The sequence below is a fragment of the Hypomesus transpacificus genome, chromosome 13 (genome assembly GCF_021917145.1).
Source record: "Hypomesus transpacificus isolate Combined female chromosome 13, fHypTra1, whole genome shotgun sequence".
Lineage (NCBI taxonomy): Eukaryota > Metazoa > Chordata > Actinopteri > Osmeriformes > Osmeridae > Hypomesus > Hypomesus transpacificus.
The window spans coordinates 4,914,874-4,925,860 of NC_061072.1; the positions used below are offsets into that span (position 1 = coordinate 4,914,874).

A 10,987-nucleotide genomic window follows, 5' to 3' on the forward strand; every position below is an offset into this window, starting at 1 on the left:
CTGATAAAGGTAAATACAAGACCATCTTTATTCACAAAGGATGAATTATTCTAGTTGTGCAAGATGAAAGTCTCATGTTCATGATGATGTCATTGTGTACGCTGACTGAGTCTATCCTCAAACCTCTGGTACATGTAGTTCCAGGGGAGACAGTATTCCTCACCAAATTCCATCATAACCTTGAATCCCTGCAGATCCAGGAGAAGCAGGAGCGCCGGAGGCTGGAGAAGGCTGAGAGGGACCGGGCTGAGGCCAAGCAGGAGGCCAAAATAAAAAATTATGATCCATGGGGCCGGGGAGGGTGCGGCGCACCCCTCAGAGACACCCAAGGGGACCTCATTAGTACGTTGTAGCATGTTTCACTTACATTCCATGTTGGCTCACCCTACAGGATTGCATAAGTTGATTGGAGTTCAATTGATGGCAGATATTTCTGTGTAAAGTGTCTGACTGTCTCTCTTGCCTGTCTAGCTGACCTGAAGCAGATGCACAGGCAGAATGAGGAAGCTTGGCTGAACCCCGAGACCTCTCAGAGAAAAGTCACCAGGCCTAACCTGAGAGAGGACAGACTGCCTCCTATCAACACAGTGTCAGGTAGACAGTCACTGCACCAGCTGGCACACTGCAGACATCACATCATTTCACGCAAATGTAATACACACGTACACACAAGGCATATGACTGTTGTACTTTATCTTTGCAGGTTTTGCCCCTGTCCAAACCTCCATGTATGCCAGAGGAAATGTGTTTCCTAACCAGCCAACGCTTCATCAACTCACTGAACTGGATAAGTATAAGCTTGGCCTAAAACAACAGGTACAGTGTGGTGTGGTTTGGGATGTGTTATGTACAGATTTCAAGACCCTGGCCTCTGGTGGCTGTTGGGTCTTTTAGCTTCACAAGCCATTGATTTGAAGGATGTTGTGTACTCTACACAAACACACACACACACATACAGGTACATGATGTTGTATAACAAACTGTTTACCCCTCAGAGAAAGGCCAAAGTCACCTGGCCCATCCTGAGAGAGGACAGACTGCCTCCTATCAACACAGTCTCAGGTAGACAGTCACTGCACCAGCTGGCACATTGCAGTTAACACAAACAGTAACGTGCATGGAATACACATGGTTGTAATATTTTTCATCTTTGCAGGTTCTGATCATGTCCAGACCAGTGACATTTCCAGCAGTTTGTTTGCTAACCAGCAGACAGGGGCGCACTGGGGGCAACACCTGGCCGAGGGCAGGGGTCCCTGGGCTGAGGAGGGTGGACCTCCCTATAGAGAGAGCAGGACCACCAGACTGGGAAGGGTGGAGCCTGTTGAGCGGAGGGCGCCAACTTATCAGGAGGAACTGGAACAGCAGGTGACCTCCTCCCCCCCACCTCTATCAGTTGGAATACAGTACCAAAATACCCCAAATGCAATTAGTTCTGCTCATAGATAATGTTTCGGGATTGAAAGAACAAACTCACCATCATGTGGACTGAACTGTAGAACATGGAATGTTCTTCATCAACTTTGAGATGTTGTGGTTGAAATTGAGATGTGGTGACTGAAATTCCAAGGTGGACCTTGTGATGGTGGGCATGTAAGGTTTTGACAGAAAGGGTAGAGAAAAGGGAGTAGGTAGCCTTTTGGTCAGATGAAACAGAGCAGTTGTACATCCAAATAGATTTGTGTTTTTTTTTTATACGTTACTTTAATTCACAAAGGGGATCCTTCCCATTTAGAACCTTTAGCGACTCTGTTTCATAATGAAATAATCATTATGCTTTTATAACCTGATAAAGGTAAATACAAGACCATCTTTATTCACAAAGGATGAATTATTCTAGTTGTGCAAGATGAAAGTCTCATGTTCATGATGATGTCATTGTGTACGCTGACTGAGTCTATCCTCAAACCTCTGGTACATGTAGTTCCAGGGGAGTCAGTATTCCTCACCAAATTCCATCATAACCTTGAATCCCTGCAGATCCAGGAGAAGCAGGAGCGCCGGAGGCTGGAGAAGGCTGAGAGGGACCGGGCTGAGGCCAAGCAGGAGGCCGAAATAAAAAATGATGATCCATGGGGCCGGGGAGGGTGCGGCGCACCCCTCAGAGACACCCAAGGGGACCTCATTAGTACGTTGTAGCATGTTTCACTTACATTCCATGTTGGCTCACCCTACAGGATTGCATAAGTTGATTGGAGTTCAATTGATGGCAGATATTTCTGTGTAAAGTGTCTGACTGTCTCTCTTGCCTGTCTAGCTGACCTGAAGCAGATGCACAGGCAGAATGAGGAAGCTTGGCTGAACCCCGAGACCTCTCAGAGAAAAGTCACCAGGCCTAACCTGAGAGAGGACAGACTGCCTCCTATCAACACAGTGTCAGGTAGACAGTCACTGCACCAGCTGGCACACTGCAGACATCACATCATTTCACGCGAATGTAATACACACGTACACACAAGGCATATGACTGTTGTACTTTATCTTTGCAGGTTTTGCCCCTGTCCAGACCTCCATGTATGCCAGAGGAAATGTGTTTCCTAACCAGCCAACGCTTCATCAACTCACTGAACTGGATAAGTATAAGCTTGGCCTAAAACAACAGGTACAGTGTGGTGTGGTTTGGGATGTGTTATGTACAGATTTCAAGACCCTGGCCTCTGGTGGCTGTTGGGTCTTTTAGCTTCACAAGCCATTGATTTGAAGGATGTTGTGTACTCTACACAAACACACACACACACACACACACACAGGTACATGATGTTGTATAACAAACTGTTTACCCCTCAGAGAAAGGCCAAAGTTACCTGGCCCATCCTGAGAGAGGACAGACTGCCTCCTATCAACACAGTGTCAGGTAGACAGTCACTGCACCAGCTGGCACATTGCAGACAACACATACATGAACGTGCATGGAATACACATGGTTGTAATATATTTGATCTTTGCAGGTTTTGATCATGTCCAGACCACTGACAAATGCAGGAGTAACCAGCAGACAGGGGCGCACTGGGGGCACCACCTGGCCGAAGGCAGGGATCCCTGGGCTGAGGAGGCTGGACTGCCCTTTAGAGAGAGCAGGACCACCACACTGGGAAGGGTACAGCCCGTGGAGAGGAGGGCACCAATTTACCATGATGAAGTGGAACAGCAGGTGACCCCCCCACCTCTATCAGTTGCGATACAGCACCATGTCTAACGAGTGTCTTACTTTAACACTGCAACAAGAGAATAATAATGTAATCAATGGGAAAATGTATCAGAATAATAACGTCTTTGGAAAGATGGTACCGTTTGCTCTATAGAATGGAACACATAAAACACAACCCTAACCCTATATTTCAGAGGTACTAGAATTGTTGTTGTTGTTATTTAGGATATTTGGTTTCTCTATTACCTCTGTTTTCCTTTTTCTTTTCAAGTAATAAAACACAAAAAAACAAAACAACAATGGCAATTACCTCAATGACAAGAAACACAAAAATAAGAAAATAGTAATTCCCCAAATCAATGAAAATGTCAATTATTTGTCCGCTCTGATTTCCTTACGTTTCATCTATTTATTCCTATTAGTTTTTTTTCCCTGCTTTTAAAAGATCTATGGGGTTATTACTATAATATACTAATTTGATTTTGGGACTCTTATACTGGAAAACGGGCTTCACTCTTTGAATATTGTTTTACTCTAATTTAAATGAGGGGATTATTGATTTGTTTGAAAGTACAAGTATAAAAACAACAATTATAACAATACACAAATCAAGTAATAGAACAACCACATTTAGAGACCCTCAATCTAACCTTATTAATGAATTACAGCATGTACAAACAGTGAGGCAGCGTGAATTCACGCGCACCTACAAACGATTTAAAGTACCAGTCTTTCGAAACAAAAAAATATAAAAATGATCAGTCCAGGTCCAAGTGTCTGGCATATTGCTCTAGGGTAGAAAAATAAATAAATAAAATAAAGAGTACGTTGCAGATGATGGTTCACTCAGAACGATGGTTCTGAGTGACACGGCCGAGGTATCTCTAAAGTTCTCCAACCAATCGTAGTCGGGACTTCTCTTCTCTTCGGTTACAGTTAGCCTAGCCAATCACAACTAAACCAATGAACAGAAACGGTTGCTATTGGTAAAATAACAAATCTTTTTTTTCCTCAATCACACTTCAACTACTCTCTATACACAAGTTTACGCGCCAAAACCAGGGGGCCGCCATAACTCTACACATATGCACTTCATTTCTGCCGGAAGTGGCTTGCACAGCGTCTGCCGGTGTAAACACAAAGATGTCTATGCTAGCTTGGGATCACGGTTCTACTACTTTGACATACTTGTCGTTTGAAATTTACTACTGGATAAGTTGCCAACGTTGTCGCATGTACTTGTGGATAACAAGTCAGGTGGCTGAGCGGTCAGGCAATCGGGCTGGTAATCTAACGGTCGCCAGTTCGATTCCCGGCCACACCAAATGACGTTGTGTCCTTGGGCAAGGCACTTCACCCTACTTGCCTCAGGGGAATGTTCCTGTACTTACTGTAAGTCGTTCTGGATAAGAGCGTCTGCTAAATGTAAATAACGTCGTTGCCATACTTTTAAGTACATTTTAGAGTAGATTTATAGTTATAAAGCTTTTGCCAGTCCATCATTTTGTAGCTTTTAACACGGAGCAAAGGCAATGTCAGAAGATGACTTTAGTCGGTGATTCATTAGAACATTTGTTGTCTAGCTCTTCAATATCTCAGCAAAATGTAGGCTAATTATTTGGTTAAAGGATGCCACACGTATCAGACAGAAGTTATCTATTCTTCCTATGAACCCGGTTATGACTGCTTTAAACAAGTACCGGTTGGCTACACACCTCAGGCTTATACAGATGTGTGTATTGGCACTTTGAAAGGTTTGAATTATTATATCCACATATCAATGTAGAATTATTAAATCCACTGCAACAATAGGTCAAAGGAACGCCAACAAAATGTGAATAGCCTACAAACAATAAGCATACTACTGTAGTATAACTGTAACAGGCTAGAGGCGATTCTAGAGGCGATTCTAGGTTTTAAAACTGGTCGCAGCACTCTCTATCTAACCACTCATTCAGGTGCTTTCTCGAGTGTTTGCAATCAACTACCGCACACGTCGTTCCCGAACGACTTTTCTTCATGTTGTAAATTTAACATCCTCTTTGCCACTGCAATATCAGTGCTTTGTCGGACACAACGGAGCTAGCTAGCAAACAAACCCAGCCCGCCAGAACGGAAGTGGATTGCATATAGGGGAACAGTTCAGGAAGTAGAGCGGAAACGGCTCAAAAACTTGTAAATATCTTCACACACACACAAGACTAATAAAGTAAATCGATATTTTCGTTTTTCTTTCTTTCTTTTCAGTGACTGTAATCTATAGCTGTATCTCTGGTCTCGTCTCTCCTCTACTAGTTCAGTTAGTCTCCCTTTCTCCGTGCGAGACCCCTAACTTTCCCGCCTGCAACCCGGATTATGCTAATTCACCCACGGCAACACTAATACTGTGTAGTTATCCCAACATAAAAACAAGAAATAAATATGTACATATTTACAAACCAGCAGACAGGGTCACAGTGGGGGCACCACCTGGCCAAGGCCAGGGGTCCCTGGGCTGAGGAGGCTGGACTGCCTTTTAGAGAGAGCAGGGTAAAGCCTGTGGAGGAGGGCACCAATTTACCATGATGAACTGCACTGAACCAGTGTTGCCAACTCCTCAGTAAAGAAAGTAGCTATTGGTTTTCCTAAAAGTTGCTAAATTACATCATTGCCTAATTTGCATATTTGTAACGGCTGTATCTAGGCTACCTGCAGAGCCGGAGGAGAGCTGCTGATGACTAAATATACTATTGAGTTTCGCTGAGTCGCAACAAGATTGGCTATTTGAATGGTTTGAGAGGCAAGAAACAAGGAAAACTCTGGGGAATTTGATTATTCAGATATGGATATATTTAAAATAGTTGCCAAGTCCTTTTTAATGTCTTAAAGTTTGGCGTATAACTCAGCCTTACAATACAGACAGTATGCCCATGTATCATTACCAATAAACGGTTTCAACCAGCCTTTAAACTTTGTGTTTGATTCCCACTCCTTTCTGTATTTTGGCGGTTAAAAGTGTCGACCGTGATGCCATTTCTGTCGGCGACCTTTTCAATAGTGTCTGCGACCTAAGTATAAAGTGGGCTTAAGACTATCCGTGCTTTCATGTCAGTTTCTCGAAACATCAACAAGTCTCCAACAACACTGAAAAAAGTCGCTAGAATTGTCGCTAGTCACTTTTGACAGTAAAACTCGCCAGGAGGGTTTAGAAAGTTGCCAGATCTAGCGACCTTCCCCCCACCTCTATTGGTTGGGCTACAGCACCATGTGTAATGAGTGTCTTACTTTAACACCGCTACAAGAGAATAATAATGTAATTAATGGGAAAATGTATCAGAAGATGCCTCTTATCTCCCTAATAAACGTACCGATACGTTTATATTTAAAAAATCCGAAAAATCCACCCGGCACGTTCTTATTTTGGACTGTACGTTTATTTATTGGGGGAAAATCCAGACGTGATTTTAGAAAATTCCATGCATTTTTTTCGGAGGGGAAGATACATTTGAACTCTTTGATGTGCAAACGTTAGCTACCTTAGCTAGCTAGCTACTGGCAAGTAGCTTGCATTAGCAAACGACGTTAGCTACCAACTGAAGGTTGTCAGTGCAAGCTAGTAAATGTTGGCCAGAGCTCATTATGGCTCTGATGTTAGCTCTAGCTACTGTACACTCACATAACGGTTCCCATTCAGCACACCAGCATGACAGTCACAACCTATAGACAACGAGCCTCTCATTGTCAAATAAAAATACCAGAGTATTTACTTTTTCATATTTGCGAACTCAAGTACAGTAGATACTTTGAAGGTTGTGTAACAAGTACTGGTGCAAGTTCAGGATTGTATGCAGGGTTGCCAGGTCTGTGTGACAAAACCAGCCCAATGGCCAATCAAATCCAGCCCAAAATCAGCCCAATGGCCAATAAAACCAGCCCAAAAACCAGCCCAATATCAGAACTCAAAATATGCCCCTGCCAAACCACATACACTGCTTTTAAAGTCCAACAGCATTGCTTTCATTGCCAAATCTATTATAATATCTACAAAGTAACACCAAATGTTTAGTATGCCAGCATTAAAACCAGTTTTCAGGAAATTTTCTCAGGAGACTGAGTGCATTAGGCACGTGTGCACACGCACAGTGCGTGTGTGCATGTGTGCGTGCCCCATGTCCATGTGTGTGTATGTGCTGATCTGGAGTCAGTTTGGTAGGGTTTGGGCATAAATAAATTATTTCATTGAAAATATACATTTTTATTTGAAGATATTAATGTAATTTGCATGCTAAATAGGTCTACCCGAACCAGCGGACAAACAAATAAACCTTCGGCAACACTTCAAAAGTAGCCCAATTCCGCGGGAAAACCGAGGACCTGGCAACACTGATTGTATGCTGCACAAGACGCGAAATATGAGGTGCTGCGAGATTATGTCATTAGAAATATCAGAGCACCTGCAATTGTGCTGCGCTGCAGTCGTGTCTACTATAAGTTTGTTGAGGTATGCCAGTAGTCATGGCATGTTTGTTATCTGACAGATTTGTAACTATGTATTTCCAAGCTACAGGCATTGAAGTATTTTCCTAGCAATGCTTTATTTGGTAGTGGTTGTCATGTTGACTGTAAGCTGTTTTAGGAAAAGTGATAGTACTTGTACATGTATGTTTGTAACTAGACAGACTCTTTTTTTTACTTTGTAATAACTCTGTATTTCCATTGGTTTTCATGTTATGTTGCAGTCACATTGACCGTACGTTTTTGAGGAAAAGTGCTACCATATGTTTGTAACCAGACAGCCTCTTTTTAGACATTTTCTAACAATGATTATGTATTTCCAAACTACAATATTGAAGTTTTTTCCTAGCAATGGTATATTTACTGTCCATTTCTATTCCTGATTGCAAGTGACAGTAAAAGATGCGCACTTACACTGGTAGGAACACATTTTGATAGCATATGGACACAGTTTGCTGATTTGGCAATTTTATTCCGGGGGGTACTTTAATTAGATTTTGAGGATTTGACCGGGGGGTAATTTCATTCCGGGGGGTACTTTTATTTGGGTGGGTCTTTGGAAAGATGTTACTGCTTTCTCTATAGAATGGAACACACAGACCACAACCCTAACCCTATATTTCAGAGGTAATAGAATTGTTGTTGTTGTTATTTAGGATATTTGGTTTCTTTATTACCTCTGTTTATTTTATTTTTTCAAGTAATAAAACATAAAAAACAAACAACAATGGCAATTACCTCAATGACAAGAAAAACTAAAACAAGAAAATACTAATTCCCCAAATCAAACAAAATGGCAATTAATTGTCCTCTCTGATTTCCTTACGTTTTATCTACTTATTCATATTAGTTAGGTTTTTTTCTGCTTTTAAAATATCTATGGGGTTATCACTATATTATACTAATTTTATTTTGGGACTCTTATTCTGGAAAACAGGCTTTACTTTTTGGATATTGTTTTACTCTAATTTAAATGAGGGGATTATTGATTTGTTTGAAAGTACAGGTATACAAACTACAATTATAACAATACACAAATCAAGTAATAGAACAACCAAATTTAGAGACCCTCAATCTAACCTCATCAATGAATTACAGCATGTACAAACAGTGAGGCAGCATGAACTCACGTGCACCTACAAACAATTTAAAGTACCAGTCTTTCAAAACAAAAACATGTAAAAGTGATCAGTCCAGGTCCAAGTGTCTGGCAAATTGCTCTAGGGTAGAAAAAAATACAATTGATCAATCAAATAAAATCAGGTCCTTGTCCTACCAGTCGTAACAAGTTTTCTCTTTCTCACTCACAGAGATTGCTAGCACCTCGATCTGCTACTGTAGAACGGTTGATGATGGTGTTGCACTCCACTCCTCCGAGAAAGAGTACGCCGCAGACGATGGTTCACTCAGAACGACGGTTCACTCAGAACGATAGTTCACTCAGGACTATGGTTCACTCAGATCGATGGTTCAGTTAAATTGATGGTTCAGTTAAATCTCCCAAAAACCATTGAAAAGGAGGAGAACACGGCCGAGGTATCTCTACAGTTCTCCAACCAATCGTAGTCTGGCAGACGGGACTTCTCTTCTCTTCGGTTACAGTTAGCCTAGCCAATCACAACTAAACCAATGTATAGAAACGGTCGCTATTGGTAAAATAACAAATCTTTTTTTTCCTCAATCACACTTCAACTACTCTACATATCTTCACACACATACAGGACTAATATTTTAGTTTTTCTTTCTTTATTTTCAGTAACTGTAATCTAGCTGTATCTCTCGTCTCATCTGTCCTCTCTTAGTTCAGTCAGAGAATGTCTAATAAAGGGAGAATTCCCACTCTCGGGAAACCTCCGGGTTCAGAACTGGTTGCAGTTCCACTCAAGTTCCATATGAGGGCGCTAACGGTCGAGTGCAAAATGAATGGAGGCCTATGGAGCTATACCCCTCAAAATTCACTTTTCTCAGGAAATAATTTTTTGTCCAGTAATTTGAATTCTGAATTCGAAAGGGGGAGGCAAAACAAATACACACCGCTGGGTGTTAGATTTGTTTAAAGTCGCCTTTCCGTTCTAAAAGGCCTTTGAAAATATAATTGATGTCATACACATCGTACAACCAGAGCTACTGCTTGACGGCAAGCTCTGGTAACTTACATTTTACATTTAGTCATTTAGCAGACGCACTTATCCAGAGGGACTTACAGTAAGTACAGGGACATTCCCCTGAGGCAAGTAGGGTGAAGTGCCTTGCCCAAGGACACAACGTAATTTGGCATGGCCGGGAATCGAACTGGCATCCTTTAGATTACTAGCCCGATTCCATAACCGCTCAGCCACCTGACTCCCCCCAACTTCCACTTTTCTCTTGAGACATCGACAACATAGCTGACAGGTTCTCCCCGTCAATACACATGCTATAAAGAGTTTTGGCTTGTTAATGTTGTTGATAATGCTGCTAATGCTCTGACATTCTGGTTCTGCTTCGGATGCCATCTAGCGGGATCTCTGGTCGTAGCCAGTCCTTCACTAACCAATTACCATTCATTAGCAGAATCACTTCATTTTGCACTCGACCGCGATCACTCCCAGTGGAACTTTAGTGGAACTGCAACAAAATTCGGTACAATGGGGCTTAATAGGGAGTGGGCAGGCTCTCCTTAAACAGGCTCTGGTTCAGTTAGTCTCCCTTTCTCGGCGCGAGATAGCGCTAGACCCCTAACTTTCCCGCCTGCAACCCAGAAGATGCACATTCACCCACGGCAATACCAGAGCCTGTTTAAGGAGAGCCTTGTCACTTCCTTTTTAAGCCCCATTGTACCGAATTTTGTTGCACTTCCACCAGAGTTCCACTGGGAGTGATCGCGGTCGAGGAACTTGAGTGGAACTGCAACCAGTTCAGAACCCGGAAGTTTCTCGACAGTGGCAGTTCTCCCTATATTAGACATTCTCTGGCAATACTAATACAGTGTAGTTATCCCAACATAAAAACAAGGAATAAATATGTACACATTTGCAAACCAGCAGACAGGGGCGCACTGGGGCACAACCTGGCCAAGGGCAGGGGTCCCTGGGCTGAGGAGGCTGGACCTCCTTTTAGAGAGAGAAGGACTACCAGAATGGGAAGGGTAGAGCCTGTGGAGAGGGCACCAACTTACATTTACATTTATTCATTTAGCAGACGCTTTTATCCAAAGCGACTTCCAAAAGAGAGCTTTACAAACGTGCATAGGTCACTGATCATAACAACGAGATAGCCCCAAACATTGCGGATAGCCAAAACATGAAGCATACACTGTGAAAACGAAATCCCAAAGGGAAGAACCATTTAGTCAGTCATTTAGCA

General features: G+C 42.4%; 1 long non-coding RNA gene across 1 annotated transcript; it reads left to right on the forward strand.

The window, feature by feature from the left end:
• The first annotated feature begins 271 nt into the window (after positions 1-271).
• LOC124476006 lies at positions 272-1,055 on the forward strand. The gene is made up of 3 exons (XR_006956993.1): positions 272-342; positions 472-594; positions 704-1,055. It is a non-coding gene; the product is annotated as an uncharacterized LOC124476006 (long non-coding RNA).
• The last annotated feature ends 9,932 nt before the right edge of the window (positions 1,056-10,987 follow it).